General features: G+C 44.2%; 1 protein-coding gene across 3 annotated transcripts in view; it reads left to right on the forward strand.

Moving 5' to 3' along the window:
• The window catches only part of glceb (glucuronic acid epimerase b), a 72,622-nt gene that overhangs the window by 39,085 nt on the left and 17,997 nt on the right, over positions 1-15,540 (forward strand). The window lies entirely within an intron of this gene.

Below are 15,540 nucleotides of genomic sequence, written 5' to 3' on the forward strand. Positions count from 1 at the left end.
TAATCTCTCCAGCGTGTTCTTCCACGTGTCCTCCCAGTTGGACATGCCTGGAAAGCCTCCCCTTGGGAGGAATCTAGGGGCATTCATCCTCCCCAGATGCAGGAACCACCTCAGCTGGCTTTAGTCAATGTGGAGGAGCAGCGACTCTATTTCCGAGTCCCTCCCAGATGACTGAGCTTCTCACCTTATCTCTACGAAGGAAACTAATTTCAGTCCCTTGTATCCGCAACCTTATTCTTTTGGTCACAACCCACAGCTCATGACCATAGGGTGGGAACGTAGATCGACTGGTGAACAGTCTCAACTCTCTTCACCATAGCAGAGCGGTATAGAGTCCGCATTAACTGCAGACACTTCACCGATGCACCCGTCAATCCCCTGCTCCATTCTCCCCTCATTTGTGATTAACACCCTAACCCCAAGATACTTAATCTCCTCCACCTGATGCAGCACCTCGTCCCGCACCCAGAGAGAGAACATTCCCACCTCATTTCCGACTAAGAACCATGGTCTCAGATTTGAAGGTGCTGATGCTTATTCCTGCCCGTAACAGGCAGCAGCCGAAAGTGTGGGCCGTGTCGAGCTGATCCTCGCCTTCCCCGCCATCTAGAAATTATTTTATACAGTTTAGATGATAGTTCTTTCTTTTTTTTTTTTTTTCTTTTTTTTACAGATTGGTGAACCTCTGCTCACTTAGGGCCCAATTTACTAAGATCCTAAATAAAGAGTACTAAATTGCGTGTGCACTGAAAAAGTTTGCACGTGCTGTTGTTGTGTGTTTTGCGGGTGATCAACTAAGATTGCGTGCGCAATTGATAACAGGTGCAAACTGCAGTATTTAAATGAGGTGTTGCGTGTCTTTTGCGAGCACAAAATGAAATTTGACGAGTTGGAGTTAGAGATATTAGTGGAAGAGGCAAATTGTTGTGCCGTATTCAGCACCCCTGCCGTGAAAAGCACCCCCTCGTATATTCAATGATAAGTAGACCAAGAAAAAAAACAACACACTGACACTTCAATATATTTATATATACACACTCACACAAACACATACTTAGGATTTTATATTATATATATTTACAAAGACATGGAAGACAACACAGTAAGCAGGCTATTAATGAATGACATCAATAACCATTTACCCGATTTTTGTTATCTGTGACTGTGATTGTGGGAAAGTATGACTATTGTGGAATCCATGAGCGCATTTAAACATGAATCATTAACACAAAACTGCACGCTAAACAGAACGTGACACGGAATGAGAATTCTCAAAAAATATATTCATATATTTTTTGTCAGACGAGGTGCTTTTCACGGCAGGGGTGCTGAATACGGCACAACACCGGGGTATGACAACTGCAGAACAAGTATAGGCGCACAATAAGAAACACTTTTTTCTCCATGAAAACACGTGATTTATTTATTATCACAAATAAAAAAATGAATGTGCCTCCTGTGGCAACCTTTTGCTGAATAATACTCGATTTAACAGTTGAGCCATCCCCACCCCAGTCCTCAAATCAGGCACCAACAAACATCCCTGCGTAATGCTGGCAGATTAGCACCTTCCTTTCGAACGTATTAAATACAGACGCAATCACAATCCCCGCAAAAACTTTCAGGCTTGGTAAATCTCATTGCGGGTGGTAAATGGACATATTTGTATTTTCCCCTCCCAGTATTTAGCGATTTCTGGCGGGTACGCCCCATATTGATTATTCATCAGGGCAAAAGTACTAAATGAACAGCGTGTGCTATTTTGCTCATTTCAGAGACGCAGTCCTCTTTGCACGCTGTTAGTAGATCAGCTTGCACATTGGTTTGCGGGTGATGTCAAGTTTGCACACGTTTTTACGCACGCAAACCTTTAGTAAATCAGGCCCTTAGTGTGCTCTTTAAGTTACCCTTTATAAACGTGGTCATGTCACTGACCTGTACTAGCTATCCTTATTAGTCGCAATATGATCCCCCAGGTGTTTCTTTTTGGCACCACTTACTTGTCCAGCCTTTTGTTGCCCATGTTCTAACTTTTACGGGATGTATTACAGCCATAATGGGCATATATTTTTCATGGAAAGGTTGAATGTCTCACTTTCAGCAATTTGATATGCTCACTATGTAGATGAAATATTAGTGTCATCTTGGCTCTGGTGGTTGTAGTAGTAGAAGTAGTTTATCTTCTTGAATTAAGAATTTTATAGAAATGTTGTCAGTTGTGTGTTACCAAGATTAACAGCATCATCTCACTGTTAAGAAGGCCCACACACTCGCTAACAAAAAACAAGAGGCTCTTGCATAAAAGGATCACGTTATATGTGTAAAAGGTAGAAAAAACAAAAAGTAAGAGTTGTGACGATACATTTTATTTCATTATCTCACATTTGTCACACGTGTAATAATTAATCTACATTTTTGTCTTTTATCTATGTGCAGTCATATCAGTCATTTTACCTTTGGGTGTGATATACAAGAGCGTAACCTATTTATCACTCCAGTGCACACAGATCTACGCATTTTATGTCATAGTTGGATTGGCATTTCACAAATTATTTTTCTGGCAACCAAAAGAAAGACAAAACAGGTTTTCAGGCTTGTCCTTTTATGTACCCAAGAGTAAAATATACTTGATGTCGGGAAGGATACGTTTTGATTAGGGTCTTTTAAATGTTGCAGACAAATGTGTGATAGACTTAATGAGGTGTATCTCATGAGTTTGCAGTAAAGTTTTAGTGAAACAACACTTGATTAACTGTTTGAGATCAGATTTCAAAAACTTCCAGTCGTTATCTGCCATCATACATTTCTTAATGGGATTTACACCAATACATAGTATTTCTTTAGTATACAATATTGCCTCGGTTTGTGTTTGTCTACAGTCTGTATTTCTCCTCAAACTTTCGGAGGTTCCTCTAAAATAATTGCCAGAGGGGATCAATAGTTCATTTTAAAAGGCTATTAGCCTAAACCACATTGTCATCAATATAGTTCTGTTCCTCGCTTGCTTAAAGAAGTAGCTTGGATGAAATTGCATAATAGATATCCATTATCATTCTGTTATTTTAAAATATTTGTAAATGCCAATAAAAGAACCTGATAAGTGTAACGTAATGAACTCAGAATGTAGATCTGAATTTAAGTTTCAAAAAATTGCCTCACACATTTAACAGTTTCATTGTTATCAGAGAAAATGACTGTGAATGAAGTTGAGGCTTTACATTTTTCAGATTTTCAACAACAGTCTTGAATCACATCCATTCCAAAAAAGACCCATGTTTTGAAGTGGAATGTCCCGGTTCAGAGTTCTGTTTCACGATCAGTGATGGCCTTAAGCTATCCCAACAGTTCGTCATCATTAAATGTGTTTTTTCCTTTGTTTTGCTAATATGAATAGTGGAATTTCCCATGATGCCTTTTATCTTTTTTAATTTATATGTTTTACATAGTCTTTTTTGGGGATCAATTTTCCTTTTATATTACAAGTAACACACAAGATTGATACACCACATTTTTTCCAAATGTACAAACACCATCCATTTCTTTGTTGTAAACTTGGATATGTCACAGCTGTTAGAGCAGCAGCAACAGAGCCAGCTGCCACTTTCACACAGAAATCATGGCATAAAGACAAACAGGAGATCTTCTTTTTATACCGCCTCCACTCTACACTTGTGCATTTAAAATGCTCTTACAGAGGCACTCGTAATTACTTTCAGAAAAATGCATGCTTTTACAAAGCATTGTCTCATTTCACAACCATAAGAGGGTACATTTCCTTGTGTTTGGGTTCCATGAGCAGCAGTAAGTCCTCATTGTTTCTAGACACTTTGTTCAGTTGGTGCTGAATACATAGCAGCATTAATTAAAATGATCCCCTGGTTGTTCTCACGGGGCACACACTGCAGTGGTGGTCTCAGTCTTGCCGTCGGCACTGCTGTTTGCATTGTTTCCACCGATGCCGCTACGATGCAGTTACTCCAGCATGGACTCAGAAGATGGAGTCTCCTCCAGTTTGCTTAGCCAACAGCGTCTGCTCTGAAAGTAAACCCTCCAGTTTTCTGAGCAGCACACACGATTGTTAGTTTTAAATGATTGATTTTCTCTTACCAAAAAAATATTCAAAAGGTCAATTTAAAAGAAAAATCAAAAAAACTTTTTTTGTTTAACTATATTTTGCTTATTGGGATAAATAAAGTGCAAATTTAGCTTTGAGACTCAATTTATTTTGAAATAAATAAGCAATAAAGCATCACAATAAACAGTACCATGGCCTTTGTCCCTGTGTAGCAAAGATCTGAAGTAGTTAGGCTTCTGACGGGGTCTTTGCTATCCATCCCTATGATGTGCTGATTCATTCTGCCTTCTTTGCCGAGTTGGCCTACATGTTTGTATCCCTGTAATGCCTTTCAGGATCATCATTTCACACAGGACTCATTTTGCCCCTGTTACTACCTCCTAAAGTTAGAGGTGCTTCTATCTACTGCATTTCACACAGCACAGAGTGACAGAATAAAGGCTCTATAGAGGAGCGACTAAAAGAGTCAAGACAAAATGGTAAATAAGGCTCTCTTTTCTGGAGCTTACTGTAAAGCAAAGAAGAATGTTGAATAGGTTAATAGTAATGGACAACACTGCACATCCTCTAGTACAACACAGTGATTAAACATAGTATCAGTCAGAGGCTTTTCCAGGTTCACTGCAATACAGACTAGTACCAAAGGTTTGTTCTCCATGTATGGAAGAATGGACACTGAAACGCAGAGGGCAGGAATCTCTGACAGCCTGCCCGTGACCTTTGACTAATTTTCAAGTGTGTATGGGTGTGTGGAAATAAATCCCAATGGAAGTCAAACTCTGAGATTATCCTTTGCAAAACCCCCATAGTAAAGTTTCAGAAGAATAAATCCACTTCCTTTATTATACTAACAGAAGGAAGCATGTAATTTCTTTTTGTATATTTAGTGGCTGCACCCTCGATATGTGCTGTTCTGCTTTACACTGTTTGAGGGATTTCACTACCAGCCATATTACTAGCAGGAAGTAATGAAATTAGAAGCTTGTGGCAGCTTAGATGAACCTGTGAAGGAATAGTTTAGTTATACTTGGTTGGCTTTTCACTTTTACTTTTTGAGGTATTGATAAATTGATTTAAAAAATACTTTATTAATCCCTGAAGGGAAACTAATTATAAAAGCTACAATCTAAGATTTTTTTAATATCAAATTCATTTTATGATTTTTATTCACAATTCATTGTATTGAATTGGCCCGAGTGATCCTAGGAGCTATGTTGTCGGGGGCACTTTCGCCCCTGGTAGGGACTCCCATGGCAAACAGGTCCTGGGTGACGGGCCAGACTAAGAGCGGTTCACAAGCCTACCATGATGAAAAAGATATCAAGGACCGTTACGTCGCCCGGATCGGCGTCACCGGGGCCCCGCCCTGGAGCCAGGCCTGGGGTTGGGGCTCGCAGGCGAGCGCCTGGTGGCCGGGTCTTTGCCCGTGGGACCCGGCCGGGCTCAGCCCGAAACGGCGACGCGGGTCCGCCTTCCAGTAGGCCCACCACCCGCAGGAAGGACCATGGCAGGCCGGTGCATTGTGGGCTGGGTAGCAGTCGTGGCGGGGTGCCTCGACGACCCAATCCCTGGACATCAACCCTCACAGTGGGGACATGGAATGTCACCTCGCTGGGGGGGAAGGAGCCGGAGCTTGTGCGTGAGGTTGAGAGATACCGGCTAGAGATAGTCGGGCTCACCTCCACACATAGCTTGGGCTCTGGAACCCAGCTCCTTGAAGGGGGCTGGACCCTCCACTACTCTGGAGTTGCCCAGGGTGAGAGGCGGCGGGCTGGTGTGGGCTTGGTTATAGCCCCCCAGCTCAGCCGCCATGTGTTGGAGTTCACCCCGGTGAACGAGAGGGTCGCTTCCCTGCGCCTTCGGGTCGGGGATAGGTCTCTCACTGTTGTTTGTGCCTACGGGCCGAACAGCAGTGGGGAGTACCCGGCCTTCTTGGAGTCCCTGGGAGGAGTACTTGATAGTGCTCCAACTGGGGACTCCATTGTTCTACTGGGGGACTTCAACGCTCACGTGGGCAATGACAGTGATACCTGGAGAGGCGTGATTGGGAGGAACGGCCTCCCCGATCTGAACCCGAGTGGTGTTTTGTTGTTGGACTTCTGTGCGAGTCGCAGTTTGTCCATCACGAACACCATGTTCAAGCATAAGGGTGTCCATCAGTGCACGTGGCACCAGGACACCCTAGGCCGGAGGTCAATGATCGACTTTGTTGTCGTTTCATCTGACCTTCGGCCGCATGTCTTGGACACTCGGGTGAAGAGAGGGGCTGAGCTGTCAACTGATCACCACCTGGTGGTGAGTTGGATGCGCTGGCGGAGGAGGAGGTTGGACAGACCGGGCAGACCCAAGCGTATCGTGAGGGTCTGCTGGGAACGTCTGGCTGAGCCCTCTGTCAGGGACATCTTCAACTCCCACCTCCGGGAGAGCTTCTCTCGGATCCCGGGGGAGGTGGGGGACATCGAGTCCGAGTGGACCATGTTCTCCGCCTCCATTGTCAACGCGGCGGCTCGAAGCTGTGGACGCAAGGTCTCCGGTGCCTGTCGTGGCGGCAATCCTAGAACCCGGTGGTGGACACCGGAAGTACAGGATGCCGTCAGACTGAAGGAGGAGTCCTACCGGGCTATGTTGGCCGGTGGGACTCCTGACGCAGTAGATAGGTACCGGCAGGCCAAGCGGGCCGCGGCTCGGGCAGTCTTGGAGGCAAAAACTCGGGTCTGGGAGGAGTTCGGGGAGGCCATGGAGGAGGACTTTCGGTCGGCCTCGAGGAAATTCTGGAGGACCGTTCGGCGCCTCAGAAGGGGGAAGCAGTACTCTGCCGGCACCATTTATGGTGCTGATGGGGAGCTGTTGACCTCGACTGGGGACATTGTCGGACGGTGGAAGGAATACTTCGAGGATCTCCTTAACCCGACTGACATGCCTTCCACTGAGGAAGCAGAGGGTTGGGGCTCGGAGGCGTGCTCATCCATCACCCAAGCCGAGGTCACCGAGGTGGTTCGTAAGCTCCTCGGTGGCCGGGCACCGGGGGTGGATGAGATTCGCCCTGAGTACCTCAAGTCTCTGGATGTCGTAGGGCTGTCGTGGCTGACACGCCTCTGCGACATTGCATGGAGGAAGGGGACAGTACCGCTGGGGTGGCAAACCGGGGTGGTGGTCCCTCTGTTTAAAAAGGGGGACCGGAGAGTGTGTTCCAACTACAGGGGGATCACACTTCTCAGCCTCCCGGGGAAAGTCTACGCCAGGGTACTGGAGAGGAGATTACGGCCGATAGTCGAACCTCGGATTCAGGAGGAACAATGCGGTTTTCGTCCCGGTCGTGGAACACTGGACCAGCTCTATACCCTCCGCAGGGTGCTCGAGGGTTCATGGGAATTTGCCCAACCAGTCTACATGTGTTTTGTGGATCTGGAGAAGGCATTTGACCGTGTCCCTCGTGCCATTCTGTGGGGGGTGCTGAGTGAGTATGGAGTCCGGGGCCCTCTACTAAGGGCTGTCCGGTCTCTGTATGATCGAAGCAGGAGTCTGGTTCGCATTGCCGGCAGTAAGTCAGACTTGTTCCCGGTGCATGTTGGACTCCGGCAGGGCTGCCCTTTGTCACCGGTCCTGTTCATAATTTTTATGGACAGGATTTCTAGGCGCAGCCAGGGGCCGGAGGGGATCCGGTTTGGGAACCTCAGGATTTCATCTCTGCTTTTTGCAGATGATGTTGTCCTGTTGGCTTCATCGGACCGGGACCTCCAGCATGTGCTGGGGCGGTTTGCGGCCGAGTGCGACGCGGCAGGGATGAGAATCAGCACCTCCAAGACCGAGGCCATGGTTCTCGACCGGAAAAGGGTGGCATGCCTTCTCCGGGTGGGTGGAGAAGTCCTGCCTCAGGTGGAGGAGTTCAAGTATCTCGGAATCTTGTTCACGAGTGAGGGAACAATGGAGCGTGAGATTGACAGGCGGATCGGTGCAGCGTCCGCAGTAATGCGGTCGATGTACTGGACTGTCGTGGTGAAGAGGGAGCTGAGTCGAAAGGCGAAGCTCTCGATTTACCGGTCAATCTACGCCCCTACCCTCACCTATGGTCATGAACTTTGGGCAGTGACCGAAAGGACAAGATCGCGGATACAAGCGGCCGAGATGAGTTTCCTCCGCAGGGTGGCTGGACGCTCCCTTAGAGATAGGGTGAGGAGTTCGGTCACCCGGGAGGAGCTCGGAGTCGAGCCGCTACTCCTCCACATTGAGAGGAGTCAGCTGAGGTGGCTTGGGCATCTGTACCGGATGCCTCCTGGACGCCTCCCTAGGGAGGTGTTCCAGGCATGTCCCACCGGGAGGAGACCCCGGGGAAGACCCAGGACACGCTGGAGAGACTATGTCTCTCGGCTGGCCTGGGAACGCCTCGGACTCCCCCCGGAAGAGCTGGAGGAAGTGTCTGGGGTGAGGGAAGTCTGGGCATCCCTGCTGAGGCTGCTGCCCCCGCGACCCGGTAACGGAAAAGCGGGAGAAGATGAGTGAGTGAGTGAGTATACTCCTGTGTCTTGCAGAATAGTCTATAAAAATGAAGGTCTAAATTCCATAAACACACAGTTTAACATGATCTGCTAAGTGAACTCAAGGCCTCTCGCTATTTAGCATTCACATCTGCGCGCATACACACACACACACTTCTCCTCAACTTAGCATATTTTTATAAGTGAAAATTGACATTCATTAATTAAGCTGCTGAAGTCGGAGCCCCCGCAGGGCTTGAACAAGGTCATGGATATATTAAACTTCACAAGTGCCACACTTCACGTTGAAAAGTTATTTGACAAGACATTGAGCAAGATGCAATGCCCCGTATACATCACCCCAGCTCGTGACCTGCACATGGTACATGAGGAGTCGGTCGAGTGTTGAATCCTCTACCAGATTGAACAGTTTTAAAAAATCTCGAATATGCACACATTTTTTTTTTTATATACTACTGGGAAAAAAAACATCACATTTTCTTTTTAAATGACCATCATTCTGGCAAATGCAAATGTATGCCCTTGGAGCTTCTACTGATTGGCATTTTAAACAAACACAAATGCATGTACTTTTTTGCATTTAATTACTTGTCCCTTTCCTGTAAGGTTCTTTGTTTTATTAAAGACATGCACACATAGAAGTCATACTTTCAGTAGCCAGAGCACTGTGTTGAATAGAAACAGCTGGTCCTGTCCTTTCTTGCACTTTAAGTCATTATCATCTGGTTTTACTTATTCTTTCATATTTAAACATTTGACATAATTTAAATATTTGAAAAATACACTTTCTGAACAAATGTGTTTCAAGGGTAACCTTTCAAGGGTTTGATTAAAAATGTAGCTGCTCCATTTCCTTAAATAAAGACCAGCACTTCAACCTGGCACTTATGGACACTCCACCAAGATAGATGGAGCAACTGAATACTAAAATTAAACTTTTGTAGTTTCTGTCCACCAGCTCCCTCCTTACAGGCACATTCCCCATAGATTATGTTGTTGTTTTATTTAATGCAGATAATGTGTGCACTTCCTTGAAACTGAATACCACTCAGGAAGAGGTTATGCAATTATAGGGTGGCACATCTTTAGCAACATGAATATCTAATATGCCAGATATACGAAGCTGTCAGGAAACTTCCCATTCAAGAAAAAATGCAGTGAGAGAGCAAAGCCACGGGCTGAGGTCACTGCAAACCATTGCAAACCAGATCGAAACCACCTCTGGGAGGTAGTTTCATATCGCATTCATATCGCATTTGGGCAGATGCGTCTCAGTCTGAACAGCTCCAAACACTCAGATCGGTTTTGACTGTCCGTGACGTCACTCTACGCGACACCAGACCAGACCCCTGCGCAAAACCACCCGCCCATTTCGAGTTGTGGAGCTACGTTACAGGTATGGAGCAGTCGGAAGATGCCGAAAATAGCAGCCCGACAGAGGAAGAAACGAAAGGCCTCATTAATCTGTGTGTCGCAATTACATGACGTCACACAATACACACGCGCTGGGTGACGCCTCCGCTCCGACGTCGTTGCTACGGCAACCCGTCAGATCAGTCAATGATGTGGCCCAGTCTGAACAGAGCCAGATCCCATATGGACACTTGCTAAAAACAGTGTGGACAGTCAGCCCTGAAAATCGGATATGAGAAGGAATCAGATATGAATCAGATTTACCTGCAGTCTGAATGCGGCCTAATTCTCTCGTCAGCCACCAGGTTTATGAACATCTGCACCTCAGAGTTGGATCACCGAACAGACGTTTGCGCTTTATAATAAAATCACCGCGAGCCGACTCCCGCTTCCTGATTCAAACGCCTGACGGCCCTGCCCCCCGACCAATCAGTGGCGTGGAGCGTGGTGATGTCAGATATAGTGCCGGCTCAGCCCGGTTAGAACCTCGGCAGAATGGTTACAGAAAAAGTATCTGCTTAGCACGGCTCCACCCGCCTCAGCCCGTAGTGGAAAAGCGCAAGACGGGGCGGTGGCGGGTAGAAGCGAGCTGAGTAGATACTAGTGGAAAAGGGCCATATGAGGAAGGGAAGGTGCTGTAGCAAGGAGGGGGGGGGGGGTCCTGTAAATACTCAGTGATACATGATACACCATACTAAAATACAAGCAGGAGGTTGCTTTTTCATCAAAAAAAGATTATTGTACAGGTCTTCAAATCTTTCTGTGGCACAGAAAATCCCTGCTCTCACACATGCTAAGTCATTTCTTTACTCATATTCGTTGTCTGTTCATTTTTCATCTGTGCTCTGAACAAAGCATCACAAATAGCTTGCAATGCTCATTTCTTTCCTCAGACCATTTACCCAAAAAGAGTTGGGTGTCACACACACTTCACAACGGCAACTCAGTCAGCCCTTACCCCTCAACCACATAGTGTGAACACAACAGTAACTTAAGACTCCCAATTTACGGGACTCTGAGTTGTGCGTTATGATGCAGATACTTAAAATTGTGTAGCGTGAATGTAGCCTGGGTTTCAATTAGTTGTCAAAGACTTTATACCCTGTTCCCTTTTTTTTTATATATAAAAAAAAAAAAAAGGGAACCAACAACAAAAGGGCAAGGCGAAACATTTAACAAGATGTTACACTTCAGCTACTGCGTGAATGTCAGTAGGCTTTGAGAGCCCTCTGGAACTGGCAGGAGATCTAGTTTTTTTAGATTTCTGAAAAAGCCGGCTTTCCGGAGCCATGAAAATATGTGGAGACTTACCATCCAGTTCCCCATGGATTACTTAGTGTTAGGCAGTGCAGCTCACTGCTGCAATGTTAGTATTTTGAAAGCCATTTAACTTGAGTTGTCAAGGGAGATGTCAGTAACAAGACAGACGGAGAGACAACATTTTGCAGGGAAATGGAACTAAGTGTGTTTGTGGACGTATGAGTGTACACACTTCTTTTTCTAGGCTCTTAACACATAAATCAAGGCAAGCAAATCAGTACTGTCAAGTTTGTGACTTTACTAAAGAAATGTGGCATTTGTCCATGCTATTTACCTATTTAGATATAATCATTCAAATAATAAACCTATCAATTAGTAACTGAGATAAGAGTGAATGCATAAATGCAACACCCATTTACATCAAATGACATGAATTTGTTCATGTTATCAAAAAAGAATAAAATGTACTGTCCCGTTTTATTAGCAGATTGCCTTTATTTTGTTGCTTTCTAAAGAATTTCATTCATAAGGTCGACCGCTTACATGTCCACAGTTTAAGTCTGAAAACGTGCACTGTACTGTGAAAATAAATATTAGTGAAATGCAAAAACCATTCAACCTTTCATTTAGGCAACACTTGCAAGAATTAAGCATGATGTGCATGAATTAAGTTTAATTGAGTGGTAAAGCAAACAAAGTACAGCCTCGGCTCCGCCTGACTTGACCTCTGGAAAGGCTGCAAGCAGCGCCAGAGTATTTTAGATAATCATCCACTTTTGGTTTTCAGCATAACTGTTAGATATAACACATTTATAGTGATTTACTCTGTTCTTGGCCATGGATTTGAAATGGATAACCACCTTTACAAAAGAGCGAGCGTCTTAAAGGTATTGTGACATAATTTTTAACATGCTTTTAACACTATTAAAAGTCTTGGCCAACATCCCTCAAATGTGTCTAAAAGAGTGTAACAAGAAAAACTTCACTCTAGTACTCTTTTCCTGGCTTTTTATTACAGTGTTTTTTTGCGCCGTGAAAAATGCTTCCTTTCCCCCCTTTCCTGTCAATCATTGCTCCGCTCCTCTTCCAAACCTGCTCCTCCTCCAGCCATACGCTCACAGCGGCGTCGGAGAGTTAAGCCGGGAGCGACAGGCGAAGCATGCACGGAAAAGCAGCAGGGCGAACCAGAGCAAACAATCATAAAAATAAAGGCATGCAAGCAGCACTGTCCCCTTATCTTTAGTCCAGTCAGTGGCCGCGGGTCTTCTTAGCAGTTTTCCTCCGGTGATTAGAACAAAAGACGCTCTAAACAGCTCCGTGTTAAGCCTCATTTATGGTTCCGCGTTAAATCGACGCAGAGCCTACGCCGTAGATTCAGCGTATGGTGCGCGTCGCCCCGTAACCATACGCCGTAGGCTCTGCGTCGGTGTAACGCGGAACCATAAATCAGCCTTTATGGTGCGCTGGAGAGGAGAGGAGACAGGGAGCTGGGTGGAGGGGGCAGTGATTTAGCGGGCCCTGACGTCACGGCCCGCCACCAAACCACATGCGCCGTTTTTGCACAGTTATGCGGAAAATCCCAGAAAGCACACAATACACTGAATGTTAAAAGTTCGTTGTTTTTTGGGTGTAATTTGATGTCAAGCCACCCAACAAAACACAAAAAATCAAGAAAAATGTGTTTTTCATGTCACAATCCCTTTAAGATTATCTAAGTATGCACGTCTTCAGGTACTGGCATCGATCTTAAGTGGGGTTGAAGCTTAGGGTTGAATCAAAGGCAGCTGAACTTCTTTGTCTTTTGTTCTTGAAGATGTTTCACCTTCCGTCCAGAAGAGTTTCTCAGGTCAAACTGACTGGTGACTATTTTCAAGCTTATACTGTAAGCTATTGAAGTTATGCAGACCCCGCTGTCCCTCCTGTGGGTAGTTGGAGCCTTTTCGTCTTTGTAAGTTGTTTACCGTGTCAGCTTGTGAGATGTTTTGGTCTCATTAATCAAAGTGTGAATTTTTGCAACAATGCCTGAGTAGGATATTCAAGGCTGCATTGTGAAGTGTTGGATAGATGAAACCTGAGGATCCCTCCTTTTATTGTTGTTCTCATTTGACACAAGCCACTTTCACACAGAGACCGTCCTATAAAGACATGCCCTCTTCATTATTCACTATCCAGCTGTGCTTTCAAAGAGATCCAACCAAGGTGTAATATTGTCTTTCCAGTATGTGCTTTTAAAAAGTATTACATAATTCTGCAGTATGAACATGGTCCCTGTCCTTTACTTCACAATCCACAGAACAGTCAGTAGCAGTATCGGCCTCTTTCACTAGTCGCATTTCCACTAACACAAGAATTGTGCAACACCTAAATATTGCAACGAAAAACCTATTATGGAAACACATCTCCTCCATATCCTCCTCATTTTTTTTTGAAGAAAAGTCTCACTGAATGAGATTCTAGGAGAGGGTGACATTTTATGAGAATCACAATCATTTACAAAACAGCATTCTATGGAAACGCCAGGCCCCCACAGTGGTACCTTACCGCAATTTCAGAATTGTTGTTTTTGATTTGTAAGAAAGTTTAATGAAAATCCACCAACTGTCACTGCTTGAGTCTGTGATGTTACCACGGCTGTAGGAGGAAGCTTTTATTCTGACAGCAGGCCTGAAGCCTCTGGTAGGAGTACACAGCCATCTTCATGCCCCAGTTATACCGTTCTGCATTATCAATTCACCAAGCACTCATTGCACCCATTATTCCTGTTACTCCCTCCTACGACGGACCATGGCCGTAGCAGCGGCCAAACAAAATAATGCACCTTCCATCTCCATGTAAGTCACACAGCAACGAGAGGTGAATATCTATATTGTTGTCCACACGAGTGTTTCTTATCTGTGAGAAGCAAGTGGGTCACTGAATCTTGTGTTGTGACCATGAACCAGTTTTTGGCAGAAGGTTGTGTTGTGTCTAAAGCACACTGAGAAGTTGTGGTTGGAAGGTTTCTCAGAAAACTGAGAGGCTTCAACAGATATGTTTGCATTAGGGCTGTTCGATTTTGCCCAAAAATAAAATCTTAATTTTTTTTTTTCTCTCAAAATCCGATTTACGATTACGATTATTTTGTGAATTGACAAAAGGCAAAGAAATTATTTCAAATATGCTGTTTTTTTATTGAACATTTGCCCCATTGGGCTTTAAGTGCAAACTTTGCTCTTATTAAAGCAAAAATGAATGAATAAAGTGCAAAACTCTGTAAAATAAGTTGAAAAAAAGTTTTAAAAAATATAATAAAATATAAAGTTTTATCTCTGGAAAAAAAAAAATCAGCAAATCAGCACTTGCAAACATACAGTAAGTTATATTTCCAATTAAATAAAACAAGACATTTTCTAATTAAACTAAACTGGGTCTTTGCATGCTAAATAATAATGCAACCCATGAAGGAGGTAGAGGTGTGTAATGTCATTACATTTGCTATTCACATTTGCAAGTTTTTTGCAAGGAACACGAGCCGGTCTACCGCATGTGGCTTGAGGGATGCCCGGTGGCATGTTACAACGCCCCCTCCTACACTAAAGAGCCTCTCCCATGGGGCACTTGTCGCAGGTATTGAGAGGTATTTCCATCAATCATTAATATGTGTGCAGACAAGGTAAAAAAAAAAAAAAAAAATTTAAAAATCGATTTTACAATTTTCACGTTTTAACATCGTTCTAATTACATAATCGCGATTACGATTTAAAATCGATTAATCGAACAGCCCTAGTTTGCATCTTTTCCCGCCTTACCATTGAATATTAATCCTGAAGAAAAGGACATCAGTGAGGCATCTTAAGAAGAACTGGATGTTTTGCCTGCAGATAATACTAGTGTTTAATATGTTTTCTTTCACAGTTACTAATTTGGTGAACGTTTTTAACACATTAGTCATGTGTTATTCTAACAGTTGCTGCTTTAGTTTTGAGATGCACTTTTTTGCCGTAGATTTAATTATTTGTTACCATCATTAGACAATTAATATACTCTGTGGTCTGTAAACATGTAGAGAACAAAGCAATGGAAATGTCTTTTTCATTTACAATGTGTTTTTGGGCACAGAACATTTACAGTTTGTTCAATGTGTTGGTAGGTTTCTGGCAGCAGGACTTCTATCACGTATTTAATGAAACTAAACTTGTCTTGTTGTTTTTTTGTTTCCTCTCTCCAAAGTCCATCCCAAACAGCACAAATGACAATTAGGAAACCAGTTATTATCACTAATCACCACGGAATACAGTAATGTGTGCAGTGGTGATT

The sequence above is a fragment of the Cololabis saira genome, chromosome 2, assembly GCF_033807715.1.
Source record: "Cololabis saira isolate AMF1-May2022 chromosome 2, fColSai1.1, whole genome shotgun sequence".
Classification (NCBI taxonomy): domain Eukaryota; kingdom Metazoa; phylum Chordata; class Actinopteri; order Beloniformes; family Belonidae; genus Cololabis; species Cololabis saira.